Genomic DNA, 13,742 nt, shown 5'->3' on the forward strand with positions numbered 1-13,742 from the left:
ACACAAACAACACCCCCACCCACCATGTACATATTGCTGTATGTATAGATACGCATAGAAATAAAATTAAAAAAATAATGAATGTTAACAATGTTTGGAAAATAACTAAAGTGGCTACTTTAAGATGAGAGATGAGAAGGGAACTTATTTTTAATATATAATGCTAATATTTTATCTGGAGTCATATAGTAATTTGGTAATTATTTTTTAGCAAATTATTAAAATAAAATACATAAATAAATTTGAAGCTTTTGTGATGGAAAGCTAGAAGGTGATTAATGTTGCCAAATTTCAAAGGGGTAGGGTGGCCAGGGGTGGCAGATAGAAAAGTCAGAAGTTTGAACTTCATAAACACGTTTCTCTTTCATGTTATGTGTTCATCCTTTGCCTTCTCTCACATGGTCATGTGGCTTCAGGCTCTCCTCACAGATAGTTACAAAACAGATGCCTTCATTTTGACCTCTAATGAAATGTCATTTTTTGAACGCTCCTGACTCCTTTTTCTAAAATATTGCCTACTGCCCTTCTTTTATTCCACGACCTGCATTGGTTATGTTGTAGCACTTTCCACTGAATCTGACGTATATTCATGTACTATTACTATGTTAATGCGTCTTCCCAGATTGGAATGTAAGCTCCATGAAGGCAGTGATTTTGGCTTTTTCTCTCTTTACCAGCACCTACAATAGTGCTGGGCACATAGTACTTGCTGCAAACATAAATATTGAGTAGGAGAAAGAATCTTAGAGATGCTGTCTTCTAAGATGCTGTTAGGACCAAAAAGCAACTAAGATGGAACCTAACATGGAATGCCAAAACTAATATAACCCACTCTTTGGAATGCTAATTTGCTCCACTTACAAATTATCTTTATATTATATCTTGAATTTCACATCTCTCAGATATTTGAATGTGAATAGTATTAAATGGAAACTTTTAAGTTAACAATCACTACAGGCAGGATTATGGCTTCATATTAAATCTGGACTATCTCTTTCTTATAAGGATTCTTCTGATTTATATGGCAGTCCCTGATTTCTTATCATTTTTACTTATATATCAGAACGGAAGGGAGAGGGAGAGAGAAAGATAGAAACCTCAGTGATGAGAGAGAATCATTGTTTGGATGCTTGCTGCACACCCCCTACTGGGGATCAAGACTGCCACATGGCCATATGCCCTTGACCTGAATCAAATCCATGACCCTTTAGTCCACAGGCCAACATTCTGACCACTGAGCCAAACCAGCTAGGGCCTTATCGTTTTTAGATATGGCTAACCATAGAGAGTCTGAAGGAAGAAACCATGGCATGAGAAAGTTGTCTTAGGCCCAAAAGCAACTTATTTCAGAAATACATATTTTAAAAGTACTTCTCAGGCCGAAACCGGTTTGGCTCAGTGGATAGAGCGTCGGCCTGTGGACTGAAGGGTCCCGGATTCAATTCCGGTCAAGGGCATGTACCTGGGTTGCTGGCACATCCCCAGTGGGAGATGTGCAGGAGGCAGCTGATCGATGTTTCTAACTCTCTCTCTCTCTCTCTCTCTCTCTCTCTCTCTCTCTCTCTCCCTTCCTCTCTGTAAAAAATCAATAAAATATATTAAAAAAAAAAAAAGTACTTCTCAGCCCAGGAGGTGTGGCTCAGTTGGTTGAGCATCATCCCATGCACTGAGAGGTTTGTGGTTCAATCCAAGTCAGGGCAAATGCCTGACATTGAGGCTTGAAACCCAGCAAGGTTCGTTCAGGAGGCAGCCTACCAATGTTTCTCTCTCATGCTGTTTCTATCTCTCACTCTCCCTCTCCCTTCCTCTCTCTCTAAAAATTCAATAAAAAACATAGACAAATATTTCTCAATCATAATATTGAACTCAAATATTTCTTGTCCCCATATTTTTTATTTACTTATTTACTGCACCTTTTTAAATGCATATGGCAACAAGAATAAACACATTCAAATGTGTTGGATATTGACTAAAATCTTTATAATTACAGTGTCTATATCTTTTTGGAGCTTTTTATGCCAAATAAAAATCAATATGAAATTCTGTTTTTTGTTCAAAATTGGAGTTTTGTTGATGCCCTCTTCCTTACATGCCCTTCGTAGTACAGCATGTGTCAGCTTTTAGAGCACATTACACCTGCTGTTAATACAATAAATCTCTAAAGATAAAATCTTTCAGAACTTCAACTGAAATGCAAATATTGGGGAGGCCAATTTATTGTTGTACCTACAATGCAAGAAAACTTGCAAGATGCTGATTTTGTATTGGTCTCTCCTTGCCTATTTTATCATCAGCACTCCAAAAATTAATTTGATTTTGTTGTTGCTTAATTGAGTGTCTTTCTTTATCTATAAAAGATGTATAACACGACCAAGAAAGCAAGGGGAATAGTTAATTTAAATTGCAAATAATTCAACTAAGTATATCATATATTATTATTAATCTTATAATTGCTGGACACCAAAAGTAGATTTTAAAATAACCAAGTATGTGAATGACAGAGAATTAATGTGTAGGTAAATATAAATTTCTGACATAGGCTTACCTAGGGAAAAGTTTGTTTTCATTTGAACAACTGAAAGTGTTTCTAATCTGAATGACTTCTAGGTGCATATGTATATTAATTAATCAGCATATGTATATTAATTAATTAGGAATATAACCTAATTTTTATGTGACAATTTAGAATATTTGAGTGTTTCAGGGCATTTTATAACCTCCTGAGATGTCAGCGTTGGAAGTATGTCTAAAATTGTGGAAATATTTGTAAGAATGCAGCTCCCAGGACCCCCAAGGCCCAGCAATCTGAGTTTTAAAAGTATTTCTCTAAGAATTCTTATGCACCCACAGTTTTGAGAAATACCCTTTGGCTATATTATGACAGACAAAATAATACAATAACAGTACCAATTATGGCAATATTAATGTTAATCGTTAATATTCCAAATGTGCCTATTATTTGCTACCATTCTAATCATGGTACATATATTAAATTATAGTGACAATAATGCTATTCATACTAATCTCTAATATTCCAAACCTGCTTAACATTTACTAGTATTCTTATCACAGTACATATATTAACTTCTTTACTAATTGCGATGATTCTATATAGCACAGACTATCGCAAACTTCATTTTACTATTGAAAGTGTGGCCCGGAGAGATTTAAATATTTAACCATGTAACTCAACATGTATGTGGCAGAGGCTGGAGCCAGCAGTGGAATTAGGGGAGCCTGTATTCTGAGTTTGCTATATTAGCCTTTTCAGAATTCTCCATGCCTCATCCCTGCCAGGCACAGAGGGTCGGAGGTGAACACACCACAGTTCACCCCCAAGGGCTTTAAAGTCTAGTGGGAGACCAGACAGATATTGAGACAAATGCAGCTTTGATTTAAGCATAAGATGATCATGAAGAGACAAAGGCCCTTCATTTCTATAGAGGAATCTTGGCAGAGGGGAAAACTCAAAGGCTGAGTGGAAATGGCAGATAAGATGACAGCAACATTGCAGACAGTACCAGCCATGCCTGCTGAGTCACAGAGCATTAGAGCCGGGCATGTGTAGAAAAAGGTCATTTAATGGGACACAAAGGCAGTGTGTCAGATGAGGACAAGTGGAAGGTGGCAAAGTTGGGGAGGCAGATCAGGGCACATCATGGAGAAAGGGCTTTACTGCCATGCCAGGTCCAATGGCCACAGTTACACAGATTTTAGTCTATAACAACAGTGCCCCCTTGAGTTGTGCAGGATAAAACTAACACTAATGCAGGCAATGGAGGGGGGGGTGCATGCTCATGGGCTGTGTTAGAGTGCAGTGATAAAATTAGATGTGATGCAAATTTAGACTGGTGCTCTAGTCCTCAAGAAAGCATGCAAGGAAGATCAGACCAACCTAAAATATGAGTGGATTTGAGAAGACTTGGTCAAGCATGATTTGATCTAATGGCAGGGGATTTTTTTTTTTTCAAAATTAACCATTTAAGGATAGAGTGTAGACAGACCTTGAATACAGCCCTCTGTTAAGAAGGTCAAGGTTCTCCTAGACTCTTCCCTCAGGATCCTTAAACATATTAATGCCTTTGTAAAGTTTTCTACTGAAGGGAGGACTCCACAAGAAAATAAATCACCTTCTCTCAGTTATAGCAATTTAACCAATTCCATGAGCCCTGTTATAACCACGATTCCTTAACCTGTTACACAGAAGGTCACATTGTTTTCTCTACTTATCTAACCCATTTGGCAGGTTTGTGGAGGGGTGACTCTGTGTAGATAAAGGTGAAATGGGATGCATGATCTGCTTCCATTTACAAAAATATGCTATCATACTCTTCCTTAAAGGTACATTTTTTAAATTGCATTTTCCTGAAGTGGGACAGTTTTTATTTGCTGACTTTTTAAAAAATATGGAGACAGTTGATTTACATAAAGGATAGCAACAATACTGTGCTTGTTTGTATCAGGAATTATAAACACGGGGGATAATGATTAGTACATGACTTTTAAATTAATTGTTGTTTGGGTTGGAGGACCAGTAAAATCTCTGAGTTTACACTTGACCTTGGCCACTTTCCAGAAATACAGAAGCAGCCTTATACAAACAGATGATAAGAATATCTTAAGTGTTTGGGTGAGTGAGCAGAAAGGTACCCGATGAGTGAGTTTCAGTGTCAGCTAGTGTGATGGGCGCTGGTGAAGAATAAAACAGAGAAACTGTATGCATAAATAGGGCCCCTGAGGTATTGATAACTATTCTCAGCTCATTGTTCACATGTAGTAGCATTTGCCTTGCAGCTGCCCAGTCTTGCTTCTCCCCTATATTGTCCTTATCTATTATTGCATAACTTGGCCTAGCACAATGGCTTGAGGGGGTCAAGAAATGTGTTTTAAATTGAGCAAACATTTCCCAAGTCATTTCTACTCTACCCATGCCTATGGAAATAGGCCGACAAAACATGGGGCATTATGAAAAAGGACACTGGAAAGCTAATAGAATATTTTCCTGCTGGCAAGGGATAGGTTCCATATATATACCTGCACAGATGTGTGCAATTGTGGTCTCTGCATTTCAAGAAAATGAAAAGATATGCAAAGCTAGTGCCCAATAGATAAAATTGGAGTGAAGATGCTGCACTTTAAATTAGAATAAAAAGCATCGGTGAAGGTGTGAAAGTATATAATAGATGCTTGTGGCTGTAAATGAAACCAATAATGATCCTGGTATTCATAGTTATTGTATGTGGGCTTCTAAATTAATTATATTCTTCCTCCTTACATCTCCCAAGTAGCCTGTAAGATAGAGAGCACAATCGTTTCTTGTTCGAGGAAAAGGTGTTGAGCCTCAGAGAAATGGCATAACTAACCACAGTCAGGGGGAGAGTGAGTTCTTGGACTCAGATCTGCCAAATTCACAGATGTTTAAATATCACCACTGAAGAAAAATGTTAAGCTTAGTTGAAACAAAGTGTATGACATTTAGTATACATTCTAGGGAATAATGATCCACGCGGTGAAGAGGGTGTGCGTGTGTGTGTGTGTGTGTGCGTGTGTGTGTGTGTGTGTGTGTGTGTGTGTGTGTGTTTAATTAAAGGGACCTATAAATGGGTTTGGAAAAGATTTGAAAGTGTTATTCAATATCAACTAATTTGGTGCTGCCTTTGTCTTTAAAGGTGAACTAGGGAAGACCCCTCATCTCTCCCATGAAGTTTCCCTTCATCTCCTCCTGGGCACCATTCAATGCCATTACCTCTCAAACAACCTGCACTGCCTTAGACTAAAAAAATGGAAACATTTAAAGGTATGATTAAAGTTGTGTGTGTGGTAAGATTTAGAAAATGAGTGACTAAATATGATCAGGAAGGAAAAAGACCTGGAGCAGGGTGGTGGAGGTAGAATATATGTCAGAAATTCCATTAGCCCCTATGACGATTTTCTGCTAATAAAAATAGTACTCACAATGGAAACATTCCTGATGTATACCATATTCCAGATCAAACTATTATGATAGTACAGTTATCTACATAAAGTATGTGTGTCCTTATAGGGATCAGACAGAGCAGGATTAAAGACCTTGAAAAATTTAAAGAAGAATCAACAATTGTTTATTCATTTCTGTATTTATTTTGTCTAATCTGTATTTCCCCATTACAGAAAATATTGCTGTAAAAATCCAAATGGTTTTCAATGTGCAAGGTTGTAGAAAATAATACATTAAGAAAGCTTCTATTTATTTATTTTTTTATGAGAGTTGCTAGTTTGCAAACTTTTTACTTCTTGAGAATGGTAAAGAACGAACACACTGACAGAGCACATTCATATCTTATAGTTTTACATATATATATATATATATGTTTGTGAACTAAATAACAAATTATGACCACTGGTACTGATATACTGATATAGTGAAAAGCTATTTTAAATGTTGAACAAAATGATACCAGTAAAGTCTATCTGCAGACTTTGTTCTTCCTGTGAACTCCAGTATTTCAGTGAAGCTTTTAAAGGCAGAGCAGATTGAGATGAGGAACATGATGCACTCAGATGCATATTATGTCACGGTGCTCAGGTCACTCATGTCTATGGCAATAATTACAGTTGCATTTAAAAAGCACACCCTGATGTGGAAAGCACTGTGTTAAGTGCTTTCTACACACTACATTAATCAGTTCTCATAATGATTCCATAAGGGGATACCATTGTTATCTCCATTTTTAGCAGATGAAGAAATTTAGCTAATTCATTAACTTAATTAATAATTAATATAAATTAGCCACATTAAGCCAAGAGGGGACATAAAGTTTTCAGGTTTCTAATTATAAGTCTAAGATTTGAACCATTAGGCTATTAAAATACAAGGGAGTCTTAAGTGAATTAATAGAAGAGATCTAGTTTATGAAATAAACATAATCTAAATCATTTACTTTTCAAATTGACCAACCAATAAATGTGTATGATGGGGCAGGTGAAAATGAGACAGGTTGATTACTCATACACATTAAGATATTTTACTCTGTGTATATAGGTCCTATGTTTTTTATTACAGGGATTGGAAAGTTTCCTCTATACACACAGGTTGGAAAGCCGTTTAAGGCTCACAAGTGCACAGATAGACTGTTATGGATACAGAAAAACTTTAAGACAAACAATAAATATCTCCAGATGACCCCATACTAGTGGTTGAATAAGGGAATAATTGGTGTTAAAGAGCTATTCCCAACATTTCAATAAGAAAAAAATACAATCAAAATTTTCATGGAATAAGACTGCCAGTAAAAATGAATTTCTGCTTTATGTTTATGGGGGTATTAAATGTATTGCTTGGTGACAAAATATCTAAAACAAAATATCTATAATATATAAATGTTACCTATTATATATATTCCATATATATATAATATATATATATATATATATATATATATATATTCCAAATATAATATATTTGGGGATAATTTCAAGTGATATACATAACAATTAATGTGTGATACAGTCAATTAAAACTTGATCTCATTCATGTAACACAAAGTAGCTCTATAGTGACAGCTAAACCATTGTAAAATACAATGCTCTGATAGGCCCAGGGAAGATTTATAAGGGACAGAAAATAGATTGTTATAACTGCTGATACTTTAGTAGCTGGAGATAGACTAGAATTAATTCAGAGACAGTTGCCTTTCCTTGGGCGCAGCTGACTGGTAGGTAGGTGCTGTATAATCACTCCCGGTCTGTTCTTCTGCAGTCTTTTAAGCCAGCCTGCACATGCCTGGATCTAGACACACAAGTAATCCAGCTCCTCTTCTTTTCTAAACTAATGTTCACACTACTGATCACCATGTAGTAGAAGGTTATGCAATCATTTAGAAGGTCTTGTCTAAATATTTTAAATAAAATACATATGAAGGAGCTGACAGTATCCAAAAGCATCTCAGATGATGGGTAGGGGTATTGTGATAATTTTTGTTTGAACCATAGATGTGTGGAAGGGGTGTAGGTTGGGCAGCAGAGAGTTACAGAGGCTTGTGTATGGGTCATAAATTAAAATGTATTTCTGACTGTGGATGGAGACTAAAAAAAATGAATAGCATTGCTCTTCCACAAAATACCACATGTGAGCGCGCACATACAGTGTGATTGAAACTTCATGGCCCATGCGCAGAAGTCGGTATTTTGTGGAAGAGCCACACTCAAGGGGCCAAAGAGCCGCATGTGGCTCACGAGCCGCAGTTTGCCAACCACTGCCACAGACCCGTGGTCGGGAAAATGCGCCTCGCGAGCCACATGTGGCTCTTTGGCCCCTTGAGTGTGGCTCTTCCTAAGCCTTAGGACTACCCTAATTAAGTTAATAACAGTGTACCTACCTATATAGTTTAAGTTTAAAAAATTTGGCTCTCAAAAGAAATTTCAATCATTGTACTGTTGATATTTAGCTCTGTTGACTAATGAGTTTGCCAACCACTGCCCTAGACCATCTATCTTCAGGGAAAAGATCAAAACTCCCAGTGAGGTCTCCCTAGTCCAATTTTTCAGACTCTATTTGGGAACATGATTTGTTCCACTTTCTTGTGTCTGTAGAGACATCCTTTCTTCATTTTATCCTGTGACAAAAACTTTATTCTGGCACATGGGCAAGAAAGCCTTCTAATTATCTGTATTGTGACCAGTCCAGCTTCTATGCTATTTCCAACTTAATTTTTCCCAATTACATTCCCGCTCTTTAACATTTCTCCCTGCAATTAAGGTTATTGTAAACTTTTTAATATAGCATAACAATTCTTTAGCAATTGGTCATTGCCAATGTTTAGAGCCTCATTCTCTATCACTGTTATACAAACACATAAGATTCAGTAAAAACAAAATATTTGCTGGACCCAGAATGTCTGAGGGAATTTCAGACATCTGTGTTCAGGCTTAGTTCTGTTCTTGATCAGCTTTTATTCTTCCCTTTGTTTAAATTCATGAAGTCTTAAATTTGTTCATGAAGTCTCTATTCATTCATGTTTTCTTCTGTGGGAACTTCATTGATAGGTCCCATGCCAACAACAGTAAGATGGTTCATCTTTTCTCCCTAATTATACTTACAAGGCTGTGTCTTCCATTATATCTTATATAACTTTTTTATTCCAGGAATGTACTTGGACCTTAGTAAGATATTAATACATACTTGTTGAATGAATAAATGTCATGTCTTGAAATATATATATATATATATATATATATATATATATATATATATATATATATATATATATATATATCCTAGTATATAAAAAGATAAAAAGCCAGGGGATGTCACGACCAAAACAACCAGATGGATGACCGAACAGCAGGCTGCATGGGGTGATAGGCCGGCGGGGAGCAGGGGGGTGGTCAGTGAAGGATGACCAAATGACTGAACAAGCAGGCTGTGTGGGGTGACCAGGCCAGCAGGGGGGCAGGGGGAGAAGTTGGGGGTGATCAGGCAGGCAGGCAGGTGAGCAGTTAGGAGCCAGCAGTCCCAGGTTGTGAGAGAAATGTCTGACTGCCAGTTGAGCAGTCGGACATCCCCCAAGGGGTCCCAGATTGGAGAGGGTGCAGGCTGGGCTGAGGGACACATTCCCGCCCCCCCCCCCAAACAAATTTCATGTACCAGGTCTCTAATATAAAATAAGAGTCAAGATTCAAAAATTTATTGAATTAGCCATTCTTCTTAAAGTATTAAGGAAATAAATACACACTCAAATTATTGTTTTCAATTTTTTTAAAAAAAGCCAAAATGAGTAATATGCTTGATTTTTAAAATAAAATGTGACCTTTATTAATTTGGAGAATTGTATTCACCTTTCTTGTGGAAATAATAAAGAACTTTTCTTTCTTTGAACATGCACCATAAATTAGGTAATTTTCCCCAGCATGTAGTTTTTCAGTCACACTACTGCTGTAATAGATAATCAAAGGGGGGTTGAATTCATATCTCACAAATGTAATCATAAATAGATATTTCACACTAATGTTGGCAAGTGTGACCTGAAATATTGGACGCATGTGTAATGTAAAGAGATTAAGCTGACATTTGTGTTTCTGATAGTGAGGTGTGGATTCCAGAGACACAGAGAGTTAAAAGATGATGGACCTGCATGTCAAAATGCAGTGTTAAAGAGCAGGTGTGGGGAGTGCAGGCAATGAATACACTTTATAAAACTTTCTTGTTGAGCCCTATTGGACTTGAACAATGTCCTGTATAATGGTTTTATTTTTTTCCATTCTCCTGCTCTTCATTTTTCCTTTCTTCATTCTTTCCTCCTTCCTTTTCTCCCTCTCTCCATGCTTTTTCCTCCCTCTCTTCCTTCCTCATCTTTGTTTTCCTTCATTCTTCTTTCTGTCAAACCTATCTCATTTTCTCTCTCTCTTTTTATTCTGCGTTATTTTATTACTTTTCCTCTAGAACCTGGATACCCTGGCTGAGTAAAATCTCTAATTACAATTGCTTTATTGACATGGGCTTTTTGCCACACACACACACACACACGCGCGCGCACACACACACACACACACACACACAGGCATCCTGTTTCATGTTACAAATCTCAGTCTGTTTCTTAACTTTACTCGGGGTGCTTTTGGCCCTATTCTATAGTCTAGCACACATCCTTGGAATTTAGAAAATTCAGTAATTATCCTATGCCCTTCCAGACTTCTGTAAGTAGTCTTGCAGCAGGTTGAAACGGCATACGTTTTGACAGCCAGATGCAATATTTCTTCCTGATTGCATAGCTCATAGTCACTTAATAATGCATTGTTTTCTGAAGTAAAACTCAGCGGAGGTGCAACATCTGGTTTCTGGTGAAAAAGCCTGACTTAATTTACTCAAATCCCTGGTGTGATTTACAAAGCACCAAAGAAGGTGGAACACTTTGACACATTGTAGAATACCGACCGACTGTGTCTACATTGGCAAGGGTTTCCTCAATGGCTCATTTAAAGCAATCAGGGAATCTTTTATTTGGTACCACCTAACAGCCAAAATGTTTACTTTTCTAAATGAAAACCTTTTTCTTTGGGTGAAAACATTTCCAAAAAAAAAATAAATAAATAAAAAGAAAGAAAAAAAGTAAATGAATTGGACATTAAAGGCAAAAACAATGTTTTCCTTTGAAGAGTGGAAATTGTGAAATGTTTTCCAAATATCCCCAAACATTATAAGGAAAATGCAAGCCCTTGCTATATTCCTGGTCTGAGCACCATTATTAGTAAAATTTCAAGCATGTTCAGATTTTCAGGCAGGCTACCAATTCTTGCAGTGGAAATTTGGATTTGAAAACACATCCAAATTTCAACAGTCAAGAGAAAGCTGATGTGAAGAAAATCATCAGGGTAATTGAAATCAGCCCTGGCATACATTCATATTTTCTGTAAATTACAAACAAAGGAGAATTTCAGTGCCTCAGGTTTTTATTTCCATTTATTTGCTGCTTAGATATAGCAAATTTAGATTTTAAGTTAATTCATATTTAATTCACGTATACTAACTACCCAATACATAATGTGATAGGTACTCTCAAGGAAAAAATAAAAATGTGGTGTTGGTCTATCGAAAATGTCTTTGCCATAATTGATTTTTTCTAACTTTTATAATAATTGGTACACAGACAGGAAGTTACCACCAGGTTTCATGCTTGTTGAGCTCATCATAACAAAATCAGTGAGGTCTTAGTTAGTGATCTAAATAAATAAAACTCAATTTCTACAACAAACATAAATGAATAAATAAAATTTCCTAAAAAAATAAATGGGAATTATTGCCTTAGGTTTAAATGATCTATAACAATAAATATTACAGTGAATATAGAAAGTCACATAAGAACTTTCTATAAACTTTACAATTTTAGGACAGATTAAGTCTAAAGCTGACATGAAGTAACCTCCATGCCATCATGGCTAATTATAGTGTGACTGACATCAAGGTCTGTACTAATTAATGATTGTCAGATTTTGCTGTTATCTAGTATATATCAAGTCATAAGGTCAATGGGTGTACTTCATTCTCAGTCTTGTGTCAATATATATATTTAAATTTTACATCTTTGTTTGACTTTTAAAATCAAGAATAAATTTGAAAAATTCAAACTTTATAATTTTGAAATTGTACACTGTTAATAAATTATGATAGTATCTGTCATATCAATTAGTTCATGTAACTCTTTGCAACCTCCCAGCTGGCAATATTATTGTTCCTTTTTAGCAAGATGAAGCAAGGCAGGATACATTCCATTGCATTGGAAATTTAATAAAAGAGCAAGAATATGTGTTCCTTCTGACAATTTACATCCACTCTAATAACAAAATATGTGTTTTAACATGCCTCACTATTAAATGCAATATTCTGCTCAGATCTACAACAAAGATTATTCAATATTCATTTTGAGCCTTAGTTTTCTTATGTTTTAAATGCAATGCAATCACTTACTTTGTAATACGTTTGTGAGTATTAAATGTCACAATTGTGAAAATTCCTGGCACTTATTAAGTAAGTACTAAAAGATTGTGGGGTTAAATGAGAAGATACACAAGATGGCATTGCTGATTAATTTCACACTTTACTTATGAATATATGTATACAGATCATTTCCTACAAATACTTTTGCATTTCCTACAAAACTTAGGTCATGTTAAAAACTTTGATTTTTATTCTGAATGAGTTAAGGACCTAATAGAGTATGTTGAACAAGGACAGATATGGCTAGCAGTAGTTAAATGGCATAAATTATTGGCCTCAATAGAAATAAACATATCTTAGACTATTGTGGTAGTTGTGAATAGGATATGCAAAATGTGAAAAGAAGGCTAAGTCAAGGATGACTTCAAGTGTTTCTTTAGCATAAATTATTGCAAATGTAGAGTTGCCATTTACTAAATGGAAAGCCAAAACTAAGCTAGTTGGAATGGGGCAGATAGTCAACTTAGAGAAACTTCTTGAATATCCAATGGAGATGTACAGAAGGAGGTGAGCAACAGTGATTAGAGATAAATGTGTGAGATTTCTTTATATATATATATATATATATATATATATATATATATATATATATATATATATTTCTTTATTTATATATATTTCTTTATTTATATATATAATTAAAATTTATATATATAATTAAAGTTTATATGTATATATATAAAAAAAAATATATATATATATTTCAGAGAGGAAGGAAGGAGAGAGAGAAAAGAATCAATGATGAAGGAGAATCATTGATTGGCTGCCTCCTGCATGCCTCACACTGGGGTTTGAGCTCGCAACTGGGCATGTGCCCTTGACCAGAATCGAACTCGGGTTTCTTTCAGTTCGCAGGCCAATGCTCTATCCACTGAGCCAAGCTGACCAGTGCTAAATGTAAGATTTCTTAATCATCCTATGTAATAAAAGGGTAATATGCAAATCAACCAATCGGCAGAATGACTGGTTGCTATGATGTGCACTGACCACCATGGGGCAGATGCTCAACATAAGAGCTGCCCCCTGGTGGTCAGTGCACTCCCACAGGGTGAGTGCCGCTCAGCCAAAAGCCGAATCCTAGCTCATGGCTGGCGAGTGTAGTGGCTGTGGCAGGAGCCTCTCCTGCCTCTGTGGCAGTGGCCTCTCCTGCCTCTGTGGCAGTGCTAGAGATGTCCAACTGCTGGCTTAGACACACTCCTTTCGGGGAGCGGGCCTAAGCCAGCAGTTGGACACCCCCCGAGGGCTCCCAGACTGTGAGAGGGTGCTGGCT

The sequence above is a fragment of the Myotis daubentonii genome, chromosome 1 (genome assembly GCF_963259705.1).
Source record: "Myotis daubentonii chromosome 1, mMyoDau2.1, whole genome shotgun sequence".
In the NCBI taxonomy this organism is placed as follows: domain Eukaryota; kingdom Metazoa; phylum Chordata; class Mammalia; order Chiroptera; family Vespertilionidae; genus Myotis; species Myotis daubentonii.